General features: G+C 41.6%; 1 protein-coding gene across 3 annotated transcripts in view; it reads left to right on the forward strand.

Moving 5' to 3' along the window:
- The window catches only part of LOC126987750 (AT-rich interactive domain-containing protein 5B-like), a 100566-nt gene that overhangs the window by 25311 nt on the left and 52573 nt on the right, over positions 1 to 22682 (forward strand). The window contains exons 3-4 of one of the 3 annotated variants that reach the window (XR_007741140.1): positions 11552 to 12017; positions 12107 to 14117. The exons of the other annotated variants lie outside the window; for them this stretch is intronic. The gene's annotated coding sequence lies outside the window, so the exon portion shown is untranslated. Of the gene's footprint in view, positions 1 to 11551; positions 12018 to 12106; positions 14118 to 22682 lie in introns of those variants that run through there. 3 annotated transcript variants of the gene reach the window in all.

Genomic DNA, 22682 nt, shown 5'->3' on the forward strand with positions numbered 1-22682 from the left:
GAGAGAGAGAGAGAGAGAGAGAAAGGCAAATATATTTCACCTTCAATCTTGACCTTAATAGATAATAATAGTAGTAATAATAATAATAATAATAATAATAATAACAATAATAATGATAATAAAAACAAGTTACAGGATGCAGTTTCTAAGCCATAATATGATGTAATTCCTCTAAATCCTTGAAAGAGAGAGGGGGTGGGGGGGGGGTCCTGCTCACTAAAGTTAGCTGGGGTTTACTTTACTGCTAACAGGGGAACGAATGGGTTGCCGGCTGTCGCTTTTCTTGCATTTAAATCACTCACTCGTGCAACACCGCCACCACCACCCTCATCTCCATTATCATCACCACCACTAGCATATTCATCACCATCACCACCACCATTTATATTATCATAGACATCATCTTTACCAGCATCATTATTTTTTCATCTTTTTTTATATATCTTTGAATTCGTGTTGTTTTTATTGATTTTATTTTAATTATTGTAGTAGTAGTAGTAGTAGTTGTAGTAGCAGTGGTGGTAATAGTAGTAGTAGTAGTAGTAGTTTTGTATTTTACGTTTCCTTTCATATTTTCATCTTTTTGAGAGAGAGAGGCTTCATAAATAGTTCAGTGTTTACCCCTGCGTCGGTAGTACAATTCCCTTTTCCTCTTCCTCCTCCTCCTTTTCCTCCTCCTCCTCCTCCAGTGTTGTTACTCATCTCCCTTCTGCCACAGTCTCCTCCCTCCCTCCTCCTCTCTCCGTCTCACATTGCTACCCACCCCCTCTCTCTCCTCCTCCTCCTCCTCCTACAGTCCTACACCATGACTCCTTTCTTTCTTCCTATTCTTTTCCTCCTCCACCTCCTTCCTCCCTTGCAAGTTTCTCCCATCACCTCCATTTTTATTTTTATTTTCTTCATTTCTTTTGCGGTTATTACTCCTGTTTATTGCTGTTGTGGTTGTTGTTTTTTACTTTCTCCTGTTAGTCGCGTTCCTGTTGCCTACTATGTTTTTTTGTTATTTATTTTATCTGTTCGTTACCGGTTTTTGTTTTTTTCTTTACTTTTCGTATATTTGTATCTTTTTTGACATTCGTTCTCGTCTCTACCACACCACAAGTCAACCTTCCATTTCGCTACCACTTTTTCTCTTTTAAACTGAACTTCCTGCTTTTTTTTATTTTTTTATTTTTTTTTTTTAATTTTTTTTCGTCGCTCTTATATCCACAAACCAACCTTTTATATATGTTTTCCCTCACTCATGCTCCCAGCTTTCATTTTATCCTTAATTCATTACTGCCATTTATTATTTCCCTTTCCTTAACAAAAGTTCCTGATATTTTACATGCTCGTCCTTTCTAAATTCACAAGTCAACTCTTTTTATATATCTTCCCCCCGCTTTTATCCTCCTAGTTGTCTGTTTATCCTTAAAAGTCACCATTAATCTTTTACTTTTCACATCCTTTTTTCCTTTTTTATGTCTGTTTTTTTTCCGTTTTATATTCCTATCGTAACTCCTACCGTCACAACCCAACCATTTATACCTGTCTTCATCACCCCTGTCACTTATACCACCACAACTAGCAACCACTTTTTCACCCCTGATATGCATGCTTCTTTCACCCTTGTCACTGATACCAACCATCAACCCAATGCACCCAACTCTACTTACTTTACTTCCCCTGCCACATTTACTCCCACAACTGTTAACCAACCCCTGTCGTTACATTTTCACTATATCAACTATCTACCCTGTCACATTTATTACCACTGCTGTCACATTCTCCATCAACCCATCCACTCTGTCACTTTCACCATTTCTAGCAACTAAGCACTCTACTGCCTAATTTTTCATCCCTGATATGTATGTTTCCTTCACTTTCGTCATCTCCATTCCATCAATTATCGGGGGTTGTGTCCTGGGATCTGTTCCATTCTCCTATAATTCCTTCCCCTTCTGTCTTTTCGGCATATGACCACAGATGTTGCGCCGACTAAACGAAACTTTAAAACTTTCCATCAATTATCAACCATGCCAAGTATATCACAATTACCAACGATTCCCATTGTATCCTCACTGTCAACTAACCACCCTGTCACGTTTGCCAGTTCTAGCAACCACTAACTACTGGTATGTTCTTTTTTCACCCCTGATATGGATGGTTTTCACCCTTGTCATCAATACTACACTCTGCCACTAGTTCTGTCACCCTTTCTCACCCTCTACTCCCATATTCACCCCTTACAGCCTCACACCTTACTCCCTTACTCATCCCCTCATCACCCTTCCATTAGTCTTTCATCCACATCTTGCTCTCCCTGGTCAACTCCACCTTATACACCGCCCAACATTTGCTCCTACATCCCTTCCTTATCCCTCACACCCTTATCCCATACCTCCCACTCAGGGCCATATTTTTAAACATTTCTGCGCCCAAGAACACGTAATTTACTAGTCCTTCTTGGGAGTTAAGGGCATTTCCAGGGGTACTTTTATGACCCTGGTGGTAGTCTGAGCCTTCTTCTGTACCGTGAATCTAAAATAACTCTTATTAGAACTCGATTAACCTCCGTTTTAGCCTTTGAAAGTAGTTGATGTGAGGGGTGGGAGCATCTGACAATACCAACCTCATCCACTTCAACCCTTCCACAAGTTCTCCCTCCACTTCTTGTTCTCCCCTTTCAACTCCACCACATCTTCCACTATATGCCCTCACCACCACCACCACTGCTACAGTCACACCTGCCACCACCACCAGTATCACCACCACCTGCCGCCCTTATCGCCGTCATTCACCTCCATGTACATCCCACCTGCCACCTGCTCACCACCACCATCACCACCATTATCATCACCGCAACATCTGCCTCCCACTTCACCTCACCCCCCCTCATCTTCACCCCTATTCTGATGACAATGACTTTCTACTACTACTACTATTACTACTATTGATTGACCGAGGCCTAAGTAAACATAGATAAATAATTGGCAGTTAATTACTACTTTCTTAAAAACAATAGATGCAAACAAAAAGAAAAGGCTATTAGATGTATGAGTTAAGATGTGTCTTTGTACTCTCCTTTTGTATATGTTTAAGTCGTAGGAAGGGAGATATATATAGTAGTAGATTGAAGGCTACTACTACTACTACTACTACTACTACTACTACTACTACTACTACAACTACCACTACCACTACTACTACCACCACCTTATATTCCCCCTCTCTCTCTCTCTCTCTCTCTCTCTCTCTCTCTCTCTCTCTCTCTCTCTCTCTCTCTCTCTCTCTCTCTCTCTCTCTCTCTCACTCTCTCTCTCTCTCTCTCTCTCTCTCTCTCTCTCTCTCTCTCTCTCTCTCTCTCTCTCTCTCTCTCTCTCTCTCTCTCTCTCTCTCTCTGCTTGCTTGCCAATTTTCTCTTATCTAACTCCTCTTGTCTCCTTTTTTTTCCTTTTCTCATTCTCTCCCCCCTCCTTTTCTTCCTCCTCCTCCTCGTCATTATTTCTTCTCCTCCTCTTCCAATCGTTTCACTTTTATCATCATTAATTTTTTCCTATTTAAATATTATCATCTTTCGTCTTCATTATTTTCCTTCTTAGCCAATCATTATTTTTTCCATTTTTGTTATTTGTTTGTTTGCTTGTTTTCCTCCCTCTGTTTCCCCTCTCTTCCTCATCTTCACTCTCACACTCAGTACTCTCATGATTTCTTTTCCTCCTTACCTTATATATCTACTATACCTCTACTTGTTCATTTGTTTTCCTTGTTTCCCTTCATTTCCTCCATCGCTTTCTTCCTTCACTCACTAACGCGCCTTCAGTCTTTCTTTTTCCGTTATTTTATCATTTTTCCTCCTTACCTTATACATCTACCATACCTCTACTTGTTCATTTGTTTTCCTTGTTTTCCATCATTTCTTCCATCGCTTCCTTCCTTCACTCACTAACGCACCTTCATTCTTTTTTTTCTTTTTTTCCTTTCCGTTATTTTATCATTTTTCCTCCTTACCTTATACATCTACCATACCTCTACTTGTTCATTTGTTTTCCTTGTTTTCCTTCATTTCCTCCATCGCTTCCTTCCTTCACTCACTAACGCACCTTCAGTCTTTCTTTCTTTTCCTTCCCGTCATTGTTTATTTTCCAACCGTCACACTTTCATCATCCAATTTACATTCTCTTTCTTCTCTAAGTTATCTTCCTCTCTTATCTATACATATTTTCCCTCTCTGATTTCCCTTCATTTCTCTTTCTTCCTTTACTCACCCACTCAAATTCTTTCTTCGCTACATGTTTTTTTTTCTTTTCCTCTTCCTTCCTTTACTCACCCACTCTTAGCTACATGTTTTTCTTTATTTCCCCTGATTTCCGTCCCTCCATTCCTCTCTCGCCTCCTTTCTTCCTTCACTCCCTCTGCTCTTTCCCCAAGGCGGTGTTGCATTGCTTCTTGTTAATCGCTGTCGGTCGTAGCTTCAAGGTCGGGTGTGTGAGTTTGATGACAAGAATAAGAATTGGAACACGCTCACCTCACACTCCTGCTCTCCTCCTCCTCCTCCTCCTCGATCGTTAAAAGTCCTCCCTCATGTCATTTGTGTGTTTGTTTTTATTCGTCGTTTCTTGACTTTTGTTTTCGAGTTTCTTCTACATTTTCTTCTTTCTTTTTCTTCTTCCTCTTCTTGTTATTTTTCTTCCCTTTCTTCTTGTTCTTCCACTTCTACTTTTACCTCTATTTCTTTGTCTTCTCTTATTATTATTATTATTATTATTATTATTATTGTTATTGTTATTATGAAACCTGTTCATTTCTTTTGTTTGTTGTGCCTTATCACGTAGACTTGACAGGTGTGTGTGTGTGTGTGTGTGTGTGTGTGTGTGTGTGTAAGGAAACAGCGACAACAAAAGAGGAAGATGTAGATAAGTAGATAAAGATAGGGAAGGGAGGGGAAGAAGAAGAAGGAGAAGCAGAAGAAGAAAAAGAAAGGTCAAAAGGAGAAAGCTTGGTTAGGGAGACGAGGAAATGAATAACACATTGATAAGAAGGTAAAAAAAGATAGTAAAGATAGTGCGTTAAAGAAAGTGAGGAAGGAAAGATAATGAGGTCAAGAATGAAGGGAGGTAAGAATATGTAGATAAAGAGAGGGAGAAAGTACTGAACAAGGGGAAAGGAAGGAAGGTGAAGGGAGGAGAAAGATAAAGATAGATGAGTAAAATAAATGAGAATGCCTTAAAGGGAAGTAAGAAGATAGAAATAAGGATGTAAGAGAAGAGGAGGAAGATAAGGATAGGTAAGTAAAGATAGGGAAGAAGGAAAGGAAAGGGAGAAGAAAGATATGGTTAGGAAGAGGATGGGAGAAATAACACATGAATAGGGGGGTAAAAGAAGAGGAAGGTAAGGATAGGTAAATAAAGATAGGGAAGAAGGAAAGGAAAGGGAGAAGAAAGATAGTGTTAGGAAGAAGAGGGGAGATTTAATACATGAATAGGAGGGTAAAAGAAGAGGAAGGAAAGGAAGGTAAGGATAGGTAAATAAAGATAGGGAAGAAGGAAAGAAAAGGGAGAAGAAAGATATGGTTATGAAGAGAAGGGGAGGAATAACACACGAATAGGAGGGTAAAAGAAGAGGAAGGTAAGGATAGGTAAATAAAGATAGGGAAGAAGGAAAGAAAAGGGAGAAGAAAGATATGGTTAGGAAGAGGAGGGGAGAAATAACACATGAATAGGAGGGTAAAAGAAGAAGGAAGGAAGGAAAGGAAGTTAGGATAGGTAAATAAAGATGGGGAAGAAGAAGAGAAAAGGGAGAAGAAAGATATGGTTAGGAAGAGGAGGGGAGGAATAACACATGAATAGGAGGGTAAAAGAAGAGGAAGGAAGGAAAGGGAGTTGGTAAGGATAGGTAAAGAGAGGGAGAAAGTATTGAATAGGTGAGGGGAGGGAGTCTGACCATAGGAGAGGGGAAGTGGGGGGTGGGGGAAGGGAGTTGACTGCAGGGGGTCTCAGCTGATGGTTATAAATAGACTTTGTTGCAACGATGTGTGTGTGTGTCTGTCTGTCTGTGTGTGTGTGTGTGTGTGTGTGTGTGTGTGTGTTTCAGTCATCCCTTTCTGTTCATTATCATCATTATTATTATTATTATTATTATTATTATTATTTAGTTTACTTTCAGATCACAAACATAATCTACCATCTAAGTTTCCATTATTTCTTCTCTCATTTTCCTCCTTCCTCTTTTTCATCCATTAGTTTCCTCTCTTACCTCTTCCATTTTACTCTACTCCATTTTTTCCTCTCCCTCTCTTCCTCTTCCTTTGATTCTTCTCTTTCCTCTCCCATCTTAGTTTCCCTTATTTCTTCTCTCATTTTCCTCCTTCCTCTTTTCCTCCATTAGTTTCCTCTCTTCCCTCTTCCATTTTACTCTCCTTTACTCCATTTTTTCCTCTTCCTCTATTCCTCTTACTTTGATTCTTTTCTTTCCTCTCCCATCTTACTTTTCCTTATTCTCATTTTCCTCTTTTCCTCCATTAGTTTCCTCTCTTCCCTCTTCCATTTTACTCTCCTTTACTCCATTTTTTCCTCTTCCTCTCTTCCTCTTCCTTTGTTTCTTCTCTTCCGTCTACCATCTTACTCTCTCTTGCTCAGTTTTTCCTCTCCTTTCTCTTCTTTCCCCTTCCTTTCTTCTACTACCTACTCCATTTTTTCCTCTTCCTCTTCCTTTGTTTCTTCACTTTCCTCTACCATCTTTCTCTCTCTCTTGCTCACTTATTTATCCTTTCTCTCCTTTCTCCTAACTTTCTTCTACACCATTTTTTCCTCTTCCTCTCCCTCTTCCTTTGTTTCTTCTCTTTCCTCTACCATCTTACTCTCTCTCTTGCTCACTTATTTATCCTTTCTCTCCTTTCTCCTACCTTTCTTAATCACTTTCTCATTATCTTTCTATTTTAAGGTAATGAATAGTATCACCATCAATATCACCATCATCATCACCACCAGACTTCTTCTCCCCTCCCCCCTTCTTCACTTTCCTCCCCCTCCGCTTTCCCTTCCCATTCTTACTTTCCTCCCCTTCTCTCTCCTCCCCTTTGTTGTTTTTCTGTTTTTCTCTCTTTGCCCTTTCCCCCCTCCCTCTCCCTCCCTCTCTCTCTCTCCCCCCTCCTCTCCCTCCCCTTTCCTTTCCTTTCCCTCCCAGTTCTATTTTTGCTGTGTGTGTGTGTGTGTGTGTGTGTGTGTGTGTGTGTGGTTGCTGCACACACACACACACACACACACACACACACACACACACACACATACGCCGTTTTAGAGATAAGGCAGAGGGCGCGGTTCTTGTCGATATTATGATAGAGAGAGAGAGAGAGAGAGAGAGAGAGAGAGATCCTTCTTGTTAAGAGCCTTAAGTTAGACAATTGAACACACAACCCTCTCTCTCTCTCTCTCTCTCTCTCTCTCTCTCTCTCTCTCTCTCTCTCGGGAAGTTTTTCTACAACCTAGTGAAGTTACGAGGAGGAGGAGGAGGAGGAGGAGAAGGAGAGGAAGAATAACAAAAGGAGGGAGAGAAGAGAGAAGAAAGTGCGTGATGTATCTCTCTCTCTCTCTCTCTCTCTCTCTCTCTCTCTCTCTCTCTCTCTCTCTCTCTCTCTCTCTCTCTCTCTCTCTCTCTGTAAGATCGAGAATGATTTTTTTTCCCTTTTTTTCCTTCGCCATTTTCACTTTTTTTTTATCTTCATTCTTCTTCCCTACTCTTCTCCTTTTGATAACCCTCCTCTTCCTCTTCCTCCTCTTCCTTCTCTTTATCATCATTATCATTATCATCTACTTCTTCTTCCTCCTATTCTACTTTCTCCATTCTTCCATTCTGTCCCATCCTCCTCTTCCTCTTATTTTCTTTTCTCTCCTCCTCCTCCTCCTCCTCCTCCTCCTCATAATCATCATCATCTAGCTCCCCTCCACTTTCCTCCTCCACCCGCTTCCTTGCCTACCTTTCTCTCCACTCCTCCTCCACCTCTCCTCCACTTCACCTTCCCCTCCAGCCTCCCTCCACCACCACCACCATCTTAATGACGTCACCACCGCGCCCCGCCCACCTCCTCCTCCTCCTCCTCTGCCAGAATGAGTAGCGAGGAGGAGGACGCTTTGTTGATGTCTCCTCCTCCTCCTCCTCCTCCTTATACCTGCTATTTCTCTGTTTTCTCTTCGTTTTTTTTATATTTATTTTTGTTCCTTCTTCGTCTTCTCTTTCCTCTCCTCCTCCTCCTTCTACCATCTTATTCTCTCTCTCTCTCTCTCTCTCTCTCTCTCTCTCTCTCTCTCTCTCTCTCTCTCTCTCTCTCTCTCTCTTCACTTTACCATCTTTCTCTCCCTTATTCTCTTCTCTTCTCCCTCCTCCTTCCTTTCTTCTCTCTTTCTACGCTCTCTGAATACCTGCTTTTTTATGTATTTTGTTTTATGTAAATGTTTTTGTTCCTCATTTTTTCCTCGAATTTCTTGTTACTCCTCCTCCTCTTCCTCTTCCTCCTCCTCCTCCTGATATCTTCTTTATCTTACTTCATGTTTTTGTTTTTGTTTTGTTTTTGTTTCTTCTCATCTATGTCTCCTTGCTCTCCTCCTCGTCCTCTTCCTCCTCCTCCTCCTCCTCTCGAAAGCAATTAGTTTTCTAGAGCAGAAGAAATAAAGGAAGTGAATTACGCCAAGGTCTTGTGTGTGTGTGTGTGTGTGTGTGTGTGTGTGTGTGTGTGTGTGTTCTTTACATTCTTCTGGTAAGCCTAAGAAACGCGCTTGGGCTGCGCACACACACACACACACACACACACACACACACACACACACAGTCATATTCATTTACAAGCATGTACATTTGTAGCTAATTGCATACGTACATACACACATACATACACATTACATACATAATCTTGTTGGGCATTAAGTTACAGACTGTATGAATTTATTTTGCAGAGAGAGAGAGAGAGAGAGAGAGAGAGAGAGTTGTGATGGTGGTTCTCCTTCCTCCCCTTTTCCCCTCCCTCTCCATCCCTTCCCATCTCCTTTTCCCCTCCTTTCTTCCCCTTCCTCCTCTACTTCTTCCCTTCCCTCCTTCCCCCTCCCTCTCCCTCTCATCCCACCTCCTTTTCCCCTCCCTTCTTCCCCTTCCTTCCCTACTTCTTCCCTTCCCTCCTTCCCCCTCCCTCTCCCTCCCTTCCCATCTCCTTTTCCCCTCCCTTCTTCTCCTTCCTCCCCTACTTCTTCCCTTCCCTCCTTCCCCCTCCCTCTCCCTCTCTTCCCATCTCCTTTTCCCCTCCTTTCTTCCCCTTCCTCCTCTACCTCTTTCCTTCCCTCCTTCCCCCTCCCTCTCCCTCTCTTCTCATCTCCTTTAACCCCTCCCTTCTTCCCTTCCTTCCTTCCCCCTCTCTTCTTTTCCCCTTCCCTCCCCTCCCCACTTCCCCTTCCTCCCCTCTTCCTTCCTCTCACTTCCTCCACCTCCGATTGTATTCCTCACTCTTTTACCGTCTTCCTCCTCCTCCTCCTCCTCCTCCTCCTTCCATCTTTGCTTCCTTTCCTTGCCTTATCCACCCCCTCCACCCCTCCCTCCATCTCGCCCTGGACCAGAGCCAAACCTGCCGCCTCCCTCCCTCCCTCCCTCTTCCCCTCTTCCTCCACATCTTCCTCCTCCTCCTCCTCTTCTTCCTCCGTCACGTGCAAGCTACAGGACACTTGAATGTACTAACAACACCTGCCTTCCTCCTCCCTCCTCCCCTCCTCACCTGGCTCGCTCTCTCCCACTTCTTTCTCTCCCTCATCTCCCGTCCTCCCCTGATCTCCCTCATTGCCCTGACACTCTCCCCTCCCCTTTATAAATGTAGATAGATAAATAGATAGGAAGATAGATATATAGATTGTTGTAGATGTTGATTAGTGTTGGTATTGTTGGTTTAGGGGCTTAATTAACAACAACAATTAAATTTACTACTACTTATACTACTACTACTACTTAAACTATCAATACAGATGAGCATATCAATAATTTTACTACTTACCTAAATCATTATTGTTATTATTATTATTATTATGTCAGTTCAAGCAGATGGAAAGGTTAATTATGTCCTTGTTTTTATTTTTGTCGTGGTGATGGTTGTGATGGTGATTGTTATTAATACTTTTGTGAATGGATTTTTTATGGTGCATTTGTTATGGTGGTGAGGATAACGGTGGTGGTGGTGGTCGTGGTGTTAATAAGGTAACTGTCATTGTTAGTCGTAATGGTAATGACGTTTTTACTTGTTGTTGTTGTTGTTGTTGACTTGGGTGTATGATGAGTGACTTCCGCTGTGCCTCCCTCACGTCGCTTCCCACGCACGGCTGACACACACACACACACACACACCTTACCAATCTCTCACTCTCTCTCTCACACACACACACACACACACACCTTACCAATCTCTCACTCTCTCTCACACACACACATACACATATACACACACCTTACTCATCAACCTCGCACTCTCTCTCTCACACACACACACACACACACACACACACACACACACACACACACTGACACGTTGGCAACAAAAAGGCAAGCAGACACCAATATACCATCAGAGGAAATATACTTTAATGATTTACTTGTTTCACCACCTAATGGACTCCTTAATTATCATTCCCAGAAGATCTTGTTAAACACAGGCTCATTAAAGGGATTGTTTGTTTCAGTTCTGAGTATGTTATTTGTGGTGTATTTATTAGAGGTTTACATAAATATGGCGTTGTATTGCTGTTTACCGAGGGACTTTTGTGGGTTAAATTGATTCCTGTTCTTCAATTAGTTATTAATGTTGTTATTATTAGTAGTGTCAGTATTATTATAGGCATATTTAGGGAGGTTTGTGTTATTGTTTTAGTATTATGAACATTTACACCACTACTATTACTACAGCTATCACTACTATCACTACTACTACTACAACTATCACTGCTACCACTACAACTACTACTACCACTACTACTACTACTATTACTATGGGCCTCCATCTATTAGAGTTGCGTTGTGAGCGGTATATTCTCTCATATCCTTTCACAAGCAATTCATTGGCCCCACCCCGCCCACTACTACTACTACTACTACTTCCACCACCACCACCACCTCCACTACTACTATTACTACTACTACTACCACTTTTTTTTTCCTTCGTTCATTTCTGCCGAGTAAGCCAAATTCGCTTTCGTGGCCTCATCATTTTTTTTCTTCCCTTTAATCTCTCTCTCTCTCTCTCTCTCTCTCTCTCTCTCTCTCTCTCTCTCTCTCTCTCTCTCTCTCTCTCTCTCTCTCTCTCTCTCTCTCTCTCTCTCTCGTCTGGCGTTACACTTCCACTGCAATCAGGCAATAATTTATCTCCCTTGCACACACTCTCTCTCTCTCTCTCTCTCTCTCTCTCTCTCTCTCTCTCTCTCTCTCTCTCTCTCTCTCTCTCTCTCTCTCACACACACACACACACACACACACACACACACACACACACACCTGGGTCTCACCTGCTCTCTACATGTCATTAACAGGTGTTCCTTTCCTCTTATCGCAGGTGAGTGCTTGTGGCTGTCCCCTTCTAGCTGCTGAGACGACGAGAGTGAGTGTTAACCTTAAGGAGCTTGTAGTACGTAGGAAAGGGAAAGGAGGAGGAGGAGGAGGAGGGAAGGGAAAGAAGGAGGAGGAGGAGGTGTAGGGAAAGAGAAGTTAAGAAGTGTAGGGAAGAGAGAGAAGAAGGAGAGGAAAAGGGGGAGTAGGGAAGAGAAGGTAAAGGAGGTGTTAGGAAGAGAAGGAAGGAGAGTAGTATGGAAGAGAAGAGAAGGGAAGAAGTAGTAGAAGGCGATCGAAGAGAAGGGAAAAGGGGAAAAAGTTGCAAGTTTAGTGAAAAGAAGGAAAAGGAAAGGAGGAGGAAATCGAGGAACGAGAAGGGAAATGAAAAGATGAAGGGAAGAAGAGGGAAAAGAAGGGCAGGGAGATGATGTGCCGTTGGTGAGGTTTTACAGAGGTGCCGTGTGGTGACGGTTTATCATGTTGTTTTGTGAGAGTATGTTATGTTATGTGGTATGATGTAAATAGAGGTGAGGTTTTACAGAAGTGCCTTGTGGTGAAGGTTTATCATGTTGTTTTGTGATGTGAGAATATGTTATGTTATGTGGTGAGGTTTTACAGTGGCAAGTTATGTGATGTGATGTGATATGTTATTGGTGTGGTGAAGGCATATATAGTGGTTATGTGGATAGTGGAGGTGGTGGTGGTGGTGGGAATTGGTAAGGGTTTAAACTTTATGCTATGTGATATGGTGAAGATATACTACAATGGTTTCATGTTATGTGGTGTGATCCTAATGGTGGTAGTGGTTGTGGTGAGAGGGAAAAAATGTGATGAGGTTCGCCTTTTAACGTGTGGAGGGAAGCGTGGAGTAATGTGGAGAGGTGAGGTGGAAGGGAAGGAGAAAGAGAGAGGGGAGGAGGAGGAAGAGGGAGATAGGAAAGCGAGGGAACTGGAGTAGAAAGAAAATGTGGGAGGCAGGAAAAGGAGGGAATTGGAGAAAGAATGTGGAAGATTGGGAAAGGAGGGGAACAGAATAGAGGAAGGAAAGGAGAAAGGGAAAAGGAGGTAGGGAAAGGATGGAAGTTGAAGGATGGAAGGAAGGAGCCATATGGATAAAGGCAGGGAATAAGAAAAGGGAAGTGAAGGAGAAAAGAATGAAGGAAGGAAAGGGAAGGGAAAAGAAGGAAGGAAGGATCATATGGTTAGCTCAAGGTTGCAAGAAAGAATAAAGGAAATTGATAGCGAAGAAGAGGAAGGAAGGAAGAACAAAAATGTGAAGGCTAGGAAAATGAAAGGAAGGAAGGAAGGAAGGAAAGGGCTTATCCATATGGTTAAAGAGAAGTGCAGGGCAGAAGAGAAAAGAGGGAAATGGAGGAGAAAGAAAATGTGGAAGGTAGGAAGAGGAGGGGCCATGTGGATAGAGAGGCAGGGAGGTGGAGCAGAAAAAATAAATAAGGAGTAAAAAGAAGGAAGTAAGGAAAAGTTCATGTGGTTAGAGAGAAGAAAGAAGGAATAGAAAAGCCAGGGAGGGGAGGGTAGTGGAGGAGAAAGAATGTGGAAGAGGAGGAAAGTGGAGGAACGATTTATGATTGGGGCGGTGAAGGGGAAAATATATTGCGAGAGAGAGAAAGAGAAAAGGGAAAGAACAAAGATTGAGAATGGAACGAAGAAGAGGAGGAGGAGGAGGAGGAAAAGAAAAAAGAAGTGGAGAAAGAAATTGTATAAGGAGTTAGTGGAATGGATGGATTAGGAAGGAAGAAATATTAGCGGATTGGAAAAGAAAAGAAAATGAGAAAATAAGACGAAAACAGAAGAAAGCGAATAAGAGAAGGGGGAAAATTTAATGAGGAAGAAAAGGAACAAGAGAGAGAAGGGAGAAGGAGAAGAATGGGATAATGGAAGAGAAGGGAAAGATTAACAGAAGGAAAAAGCATACGAAAGGAAGGGAAAAAAAAGAAAGTGAATGGAAGAGAAATTGAAATGAAAGGCAGACAGGAGAAACAGGAATAAAAAAGAAGAAGAGAGGAATGATGGAAGGGAAGGAAAATGAACGAAAAAAAAAGAAAGTATGGAAAAGAAATGGATTGACGGAAAGGAAGGAAAAGATAAACTAGAGAAAAATGAATACAGGAAAAATGAAAAAAAGAAAATGTCTGAAAGAGAAATCGAAATAAAAAAGAAAACAAGGAAAATACCTCTCCCTCTTTTTCATAGGAACAGCGCATTGCAGACATTTTTTTATCATTTTCTCATATATTTAAAACCTTGCCTCTGCTCCTAATGCTGAAAAGAGAAAATGGGGAGAGAAATGAAAAGATGAGAGGAGAGGGGAGGAAATGGATGGGAGAGAAAGAAGGGGAAGGAAGGAAGGGAAGTGGAAGAAAAAAAAAGATAGGACGACTTGAAAGGGAGATGAGGAAAGAGAAGAAGGAGGCGATATGGAATGGAGAGAAAAGGTTATGAAGGGAAGGGAAAATATATTGATGAGAGAGAGAGAGGGGAAGGGAAGAAGGAAGGAAGGAAGTGTCAGTCTGGTGGAAGGAAGGAAAAAGGAGGAAAAGAAAAAGAAGGAAAGGAGGAGGAGGGAGAGCATCGTTGAGAGAGAGAGAGAGAGAGAGAACAGGAGGAAGTTTATTATTGATAGAATCTCTCTCTCTCTCTCTCTCTCTCTCTCTCTCTCTCTCTCTCTCTCTCTCTCTCTCTCTCACGTCATACACACATCCGTTCATACATACAAAACTTGACTTCAATACGCAAATACACACACACACACACACACACACACACACACACACACACACACACACACGTACACGCACACACACACCTGTCTATTGATCTATCTATCTATAATGCAATCCGTTTCACTTAAAAAAATGGCTAGAGAAAGATTGGTTGATAGATATACGAATAGATAAATAGATAGATAGATTGATTCACCTTATCCATATCCACTTACCCATATACCCATTTCCACCTCACAAAGCCCCCATTTCCCCATACAAAGCCCCCCACCATCCCCCCATAAAAATATATACACCCACCCCATACACCCATTAGGCATAAAATCACCCTTATTATGATGTATGGGGGCAGGGGACTCTATAAAGGTCCAACCCATTCCCATTACACTCCCTTACCTTCCCATCACCCATAGAATCACTGTTTAGCTTATCCACAATCTCAAGAGTTAGTGTGACGGATGTGAGCACTGAGGCCACGCGTACCTATACTTGCTTACTTTGGGGTCATTGTTACCTACTCTGTTATAAGCCTCCCGATTTGATATTCTTCACTATAATTGCTTCTTCTTTTTCCTTTTTATTTTTATTTTCATTCCTGTTCTTTTTTTCCCTTCTCTCTTCTTCCTCTTCATATTACTCCCTTGCCCTTCCCTTCCCTTCCCCTTCCTTTCCCTTCCCCTTCACATTACTCATTTCCCCTTCCCCTTTCCGTCACTCCTCTACCTTCCCCTTCCCTTCCCTTCCCCTTCCCATCCCTTCTCTCCCTTCCCCTTCCCCATTCTTCAGCTTAATCCCCATATGAGTGTTTCCTCCCCTCCCCCCCAATAACTTAACCCTTACATCCCTCCCCATCTCTCCCCTTTCCCATACTCTCCCCATTCCTTCCCTTCCCTTACTTTCCTCCCCTTCCTTCAGCTTAATCCCCATTGAAGTGTGTTTGCTTCCTCCCCCCACTCTTCACCCCTGCCTCCCTCCCCAATTTTCCCCTTCCCTCCCTTATTTTCCTCCCCATCCTGACGTGTAGGGGAGAGGAGGAAGGGGAGAGGGGAGCAGTCTCATGGAAGCAGCTGTTAAGTTACCTATTGATCGAGACTCCTCCTCCTCCCTCCTCCTCCTCCTCCTCCTCCCGTATCCACTCCTATACATTTCCTTTTTACCCTCCTCTTCTTCCTCCACGTTTCCTCCTCCTCCTCCTCCTCCTTTTTCCTTCTACCTATTTCCTTTTTCTTATTCCCTTTCATCTTTTTTTTTCTTTTCAGTTTCAATCTCTCTCTCTCTCTCTCTCTCTCTCTCTCTCTCTCTCTCTCTCTCTCTCTCTCTCTCTCTCTCTCTCTCTCACTTTACTCAGCCTGATTCTGATTTTCTCTCTCCTCCTCCTCCTCCTCCTCCTCTCCCTCTCCCTCTTCCTCTTCATTCGCTCACTCAACCAATTCCTCTTTCTCTCTCTCTCTCTCTCTCTCTCTCTCTCTCTCTCTCTCTCTCTCTCTCTCTCTCTCTCTCTCTCTCTCTCTCTCTCTCTCATTCTTTTACTTCTTCTTTCTTCATCTTCTTAATTAAAATGGTTGATCACGGACAATGTTTTAGCTAATGATAATTGAACTACAGAGAGAGAAATGGTGCTGCATAATGAACGGGAAAATCAATTCAGTTTCCGGAAAAAGGATACACACACACACACACACACACACACACACACACACATGCAAAGAGGTAAATATGTCACTTTTGTATGTAGTGTGCGTGTGTGTGTGTGTGTGTGTCCGAAATTTGTTTTGCTAGGTTTAATCATTGCAATTACCTAATGACTACATGTTTTTTATATGTTTGTGAGCTAAAAGGAAAAGATTGAATACGTGAAACTGATAATGATAAGCAAGTAATGTCTGATAATTATGTAATCATTAATCTGAACAGTAATATTCCATGATTTGAGTTTCTTCCCATTGTTTTGTTTTTACGACCATCATCTAAGGTTTTTTTTTATCACCTGAATAACGGCCAAAAATTTCCTGTTGTTATCAATACATTTATTACTCAACAAATAGGTGGTTTCCGTTCTCTCAACGCTCGTAACACCTGTTATTAACGACCATTATTCAAGGTCTTTTTTTTATATAATCAGGAATGACGTTAAGCTCCCACCTTTGATTAGATAGTTAGTGTAGCTTGTCACAAACAGCCTGGTAAGGACCATCAAGTCTGCTGTTGTTTGTTCTCCCTTTGTGTTCCTCCTCCTCCTCCTCCTCCTCCTCCTTTAAACACTGTAAACTTTCCCCTCCTTAATAATGCTCAGTTTCCTCAAGGCGTCATTACATTAAGAATAGTATGAAGTTACGCCGTTTTTTTGCGTTTTATTATATACTTTTTTTCATATATTCTCGTTTGTGTGTTGTTTGCGTTCTGCTTTGCTTTACATATAATTTTCTTTCCCTTAATAATTTTTGTATGCCATTTTTTCCTAGTCTGTCTTTTTTATCATCTCTGCATTTCATTACATTCATTACTACTGTTTAATAGATTTTTTTTCTCTTACGTGTAATTAAAAAAAATAACCAAAAAATATACACAAAAAAAGAATAAAGTCTAACACCAACTCAAGGATAACAAAGACAAAACAGGAAAAGAAAACACCAACTTGAATAAAATAATAAAAAATGCCTCCACCACCCTCTCCCCTATCCATCCATTTCTCTCAAACATTGTTTCTTTTTACATTTCCTTCCAGTTTTGTTCTCATGTTTTTCCAGAGAGCGATATGAATTCCAGTGTTGTATGTTTCTCGTAATCTTTTTTTTTCTCTCATTTCTTCTCGTGTTTTCCCCAAGAACGTTCGATATCCAGTATTTCTTCTATGATCTCAAGTTCCCGCGTTGAGGTAAGTATTACGCAAGCTTTAATCCTTTCCGCTTTGCCCAACGCTCCTCAGTGGATTCCTGGAGAGCCCTTATTCTTAAACGCATCGGTGCCTCACTTCTCTTGCTGGAAAAGCTTGCTGGGATTTTCATGGACTGTTTTGCGATGCCAGAGATAGCTTTACACGGCTTAGAACCTGGTTAGTCTCCTATGGCCTTGGAAAACGACTGTAGATGTTGCTGGGATTTTCATGGACTGCTTTGTTATGGTAGTGATAGTTTTACACGACTTCTTCTGCACCATGAACGGGATAATCACACGAGAGAACCTGGTTAATCTTCTTGTGGCCTTGGGAAACGACTGTAGATATTGCTGGGATTTTCATGGACTGCTTTGTTATGGTAGTGATAGTTTTACACGACTTCTTCTGCACCATGAACGGGATAATCACACGAGAGAACCCGGTTAATCTTCTTGTGGCCTTGGGAAACGACTGTAGATGTTGCTGGGATTTTCATGGACTGCTTTGTTATGGTAATGATAGTTTTACCAGACTTCTGCTGCACCATGAACGGGAGTATCACACAAGCGTACACGGTTAATCTCTATGGGGACCTTGGGAGCCCTTCTGTCTCTGGCATATGACCACAGATGTTGCGCCGACTAAACGAAACTTTCCAACTTTAAGAATATGGATTGTCACGTGATGCTTGTGATAATTTTACCCGACTTCTGCACACCATGATCGGGTTAACCTAGTCGTAATGTTAGCCCGAGACGTTTAAAATGTATATCCTGGTTCTCTATTTCAAGGGAAGGCAAGAATATAAGCAAGCAAGAGTCTTTCCAAACAATTATAGTCCCCCCCCACCCCCTCTTTCCGTTTTCTTTACTTCCTTTGTTCTTTGATTACGAATAGTCACGCATTTTGTAATAACCGTTTTTTTTTTATATGTATCACGCGTTCATATAAAATTGTACCACTTCCTCTTTTGTTGAATTTATATGCTGTTTTTTCTATCTTCCTCTTCCTTCTCTCTCTCTGTGTCTCCTCCTTTTCCAACTTGACAATCACACCTTTTCACTTTTCTTTCATTTTCTTTCTTATTCCTTCCTTCCCTCTTTCCCATCCTCATCATTTTCCTATTTCTCCTCCTTTTTTATCCTTTCTTCCTCTCATTCTTTCATTATTTCCTTCCTTCCTATACCTTTTTTTTTTTTTTTTTCACTTGCATTCCCTTTCTTACTTAACTCCTGAGGTAAAGTGTATGTGGAGAGAGAGAGAGAGAGAGAGAGAGACTCCTATTTGTTTACTGTTAAAATGTAAACAGGGTTGTTATTATGGTAGTCTCCCTTTCTCCCTCCCTCACTCCCTTCTTTCCTCCAACCCTCCTCCCTCCCTTCCTCCCCTTCATTCCTCCCTCCGCGCCTCCTCCCTTTGTCTCCTCCTTCCACCCCCCTCGTTTATCGATATCTCTCCTCCTCCTCTTATTCATCTCATTGTTTATTTTTCTTTCTCTTCTTCGTTTTACTTGGGTCTACCTCAATAGCCTTTCCTGATCTTCTATTCCCTCTTTTACTCATTTATCCCCATTTCCTTCTTTCCTTCTTTCTCCTCCTCCTTCTACTTCTCTTTCTCTAACGTCACAATCACATGTTTTCACTTTTCCCTTCTTCCAATATCTCTTTCTCAAGTTTCCTCATCTCTTTTCCTTTCTTTCCTTTCTCCCTCCTCCCTTCCTCTACCTCCTTTTTACTTCCATTCCCCTCCCTACGTAAACTCCTCCTCCTCTTCTTTCTCCTCCTCCTTCTCCTCTTTGTTCTCCACCTTTCTTCAGATATTTAGCTTTCCTATCATCCTTCCTTCCTTCCTTCCCACCCTCCTCATCTCGTATTCCTGTTTTTTTTTTCTTTTTTCTTCTTCCTCTTTCTCATCCATTCGCTTATTAGTATTCTCCCTTCCCACTCTTCTCCTTCTTCACCTTGTCCCCCATCTTTCTCCCTTCATTATCTTATTCTTCCCTCTTCTTTTCGTTCTCCCAATCCTTGTTTTCATCCTCTCTTTCATCGCCTTTCTTATTCCTTCTTTCGTATCCTTCCCATTCTCCTATGTTCTTTGTTTTGATCTTCCTTTTCTTTATCATTCTCATTCCTCCTTTATCTTCATCCTTTCCTCTTATCTCTTTCTTATTCCTTCCTTCCTATCCTTCCCATTCTCCTATTTTTCTTTGTTTTCATCTTTTCCTTTCCTTATTTTTCTCATTCCTTTGTCAGCATCCTTTCCTCTCTTATCTTCTCTTCCTTCCTTTCATCCAACTGCTCTCTCATCCAACCCATTGTTATTTCCTTCCTCCTCCTCCTCACCCACGTCCTCCTCCTCCTCCTCCTCCTCATCCTGTAGTGTCTCTGGTCATCGATCGTCCTCTGTCTATATTTAATGAACTCTTTCGCATTTCGACTCATGTTCCCTCCGTTTTCACTGTTCCTAACCGACGCCATGCCAGCCAACGACCTCCTCCTCCTCCCCCTTGGAAAGTCGAGAGAGGGAAAGAGAGAGAAAGGGGTATAAGATGAGGAGAGGAGTGGAAATAAGAATGGAAGTAGAGATGGAAAGCGAGGAAGGAAAGGAAGAACGGAAGAGAGGAATGGAAACTAGAGAGGTGGAAAGAAAGGATGGAAGAGAGGAACGGGTGGAAATGAAATGAAAAAGAGGAATGAAAGCTAGAGAGAGGGAAAGAGAGGGAAAGGAAAGGAAAACGGATGGAAATAAGAATGAAAAAGAGGAATGGAAGCTAGATAGATGGAAAGAAAGAAGGAAAAGAGATGGAAAGAAAGAAGGAAATGAAGGAAAAGAGAAACGGATGGAAACAAGAATGGGAAAGTTATAAAAGCCAGAGAGAGAGAAAGAGGGAAATGAAAAGACGAAAAGAAAGAGGAACTCCCCTATCCCCCTACCACCTTGACCCCCCCTCCTAACCCACCCTTCACCCCCCTGCGAACGCCCCCCTCTCCCCCCTGCCAATGCCACGCCCAGACCAGAACAGGGGGGTGACATTGGTGGTAGTGGTGGTAGTTTTTGTTTTCATTTTTTTTTATGTTGTTCTTTTTCCTTTCCTTTTCCTGTCTTGTCTCTGTTTTACCTTAGAGTTGTGTTGTTGTTAGATCTTATTGTTTTTGTCTTGTTAGTGTATTTTGTTTGTTTTGTTTGTTATTTGTTCATTGTTTTGGGTGTTGTTACTGTGTTGTTATTGTTATTCGAGTGTTTTTTTGTTATTGCTTATAGTACGCGATGGTTTTGTTGCTTGTTTTGTTATTGATGCTTTTGTTCCATAGTTCGTGTTACTGTTTTTGTTGTTATTGTTTAGGAGGTTACTGTTGTTTGTTGCTGTTGTTGTCTTCTTTGTTATATTTGTGATGTTATTGTTCACCTTGTTATTATTGGTTTGGTTATTGTTATTGATGGTCAAGTTATTGTTATTGTTTGCTGTTGTTTGTGATGTTATTGTTCAGCATTATTATTGGTTCGGTTATTGTTATTGATGGTCGAGTTATTGTTATTTGCTGTTGTTTGTGATGTTATTGTTCAGCATTATTATTGGTCCGGTTATTGTTATTGATGGTCGAGTCACTGTTATTGTTTGCTTTTGTTTGTGATGCTATTGATTCGGTTATTGTTATTGATGGTCGAATTGTTGTTATTGTTTGCTGTTGTTTGTCTTGTCCACCGCGTCTTCGTCATGGCCGTTCCTTGTCACACTTGTTTTCTTCTTTTCTTTTTTTTTGTCGTTTTTTCATTCCTCTTCCCGTTTTCTTGTTATTGATGGTCGGAGTTATTGTTGTTGTTATTGTTTGCTGTTGTTTGTCTTGCCCGCCGCGTCGTCATCATGGTCGTTCCTTGTCATATATACTTGTTTTCTTTTCTTTTTGGCGTTTTTCATTCCTTACTCGTTCACCCGTTCATTATTCTTGTATTACCTTCCCACTCTGAAAGGTCACGTTTTGCTGCCCTTCTCAACCTCCTCGCATTTTCTTTTCTTTTTCTTTTCTTTTATCGAAGTTTTGAGTTAAAGAAATCGTCGGAGAAGGGTTGACTTTCGTTTTTCATTTGTTTTTCTGTTTTTCTTTGTTTTGTTTTTCTTTACCTTCGTGTTCTTGTTTTTGTTTTCTTTTTGTTATTTGTTTTTACTCGGTCCACATTGATTTTCTTTTTTACTTTTTCTTCCTCTTCGTGTTCTTTTGTTTTTGTTTTCTTTTTTGTTGCATGTTTTTCCTCGTTCTACATTGATTTTCTTTCTTTGTCTTTCTTCTTCTTCATCTTCTTCCTCTTCTTCGTCGTCATCTTCTTCTTCATCTTCTTGTTCTTGTTTTCTTTTCTTACTTTTTTGTTACATGTTTTTCCTCGTTCTACATTGATTTTCTTTCTTTGTCTTTCTTCATCTTCCAATTTTTCTTCGTCTTCATCAATTTCTTCATCTTCTTGTTCTTTCTCTTCCTTCTCTTCATTTTTCCTTTTTATTTATTTCTTCTACGTCTTTTTCATATTCTTCATCTTGTTATTATCATCATTATTATTATTCAACAAGCTTCACTATCAACAACATCCGGGTAATTAGGGAGGTTATTGTGCCACCATCTCCATTATTTATATTTCAGCTATTATATATGAACATTATTTCATATTTATAATGGTCATTGTTGTTCTAATAATTAGGTATTAAGAGATCAGTGTGTGTGAGAGAGACATAAAGATACAAAGAAAGTGAAAGAGCAAGCACCAGAGAGAGAGAGAGAGAGAGAGAGGCGGGGGAGGAAGGAAAACCAGTCATACCCAACGCCAAGTTTTTGCAAGGGAGAGAGGGAGGGAAGGAAGGGAAGGAAAGGAACAGGAGGAGGAGGAGGAGGAGGAGGGAGGGAAGAGGGGGAGATAGAGTAAAGAGGGAGGTAAAGGGAGAGAAAAGCGGCGCGTGGCTGTTCCCTCCCTTTTCTCTCTCTCTCTCTCTCTCTCTCTCTCTCTCTCTCTCTCTCTCTCTCTCTCTCTCTCTCTCTCCAGCTGCAATCGGAGGGAGGGAGAATAAAAGGGAGGGAAAGAGATGGAGGTGAGGAGAGAGAGAGAGAGAGAGTCGAGCACGTGGACAACCTCCTCCTCTTTTCTTTATCCTTGCTCTCTCTCTCTCTCTCTCTCTCTCTCTCTCTCTCTCTCTCTCTGACACACACACACACACACACACACACACACAGTCAGTCTAGTCAAGATGTATACATAAGAGAGAGAGAGAGAGGTGGTGTTGGTGGTGTGGTGCGGTGTGGTGTGTTTTTGTGGTGCTGGTGATGATCGTGATGGTTATGACGCAACGGTGATGTGATGCCTTGTAGCTGTAATTACCTCCACCACCACCACGAGAGAGAGAGAGCGAGAGGTTTAAAGATGAAGGGGCGAAGGAAGTTGGAGCTTGGAATTTAAGGCTGAAATTTGTTTTTGAGAGCATTGGAAGGATGTTTATGGCGCGCCCTTACCTGACGGGGGAGGGGGGGGGGAGG

The sequence above is a fragment of the Eriocheir sinensis genome, chromosome 66 (assembly GCF_024679095.1).
Source record: "Eriocheir sinensis breed Jianghai 21 chromosome 66, ASM2467909v1, whole genome shotgun sequence".
Classification (NCBI taxonomy): Eukaryota; Metazoa; Arthropoda; class Malacostraca; order Decapoda; family Varunidae; genus Eriocheir; species Eriocheir sinensis.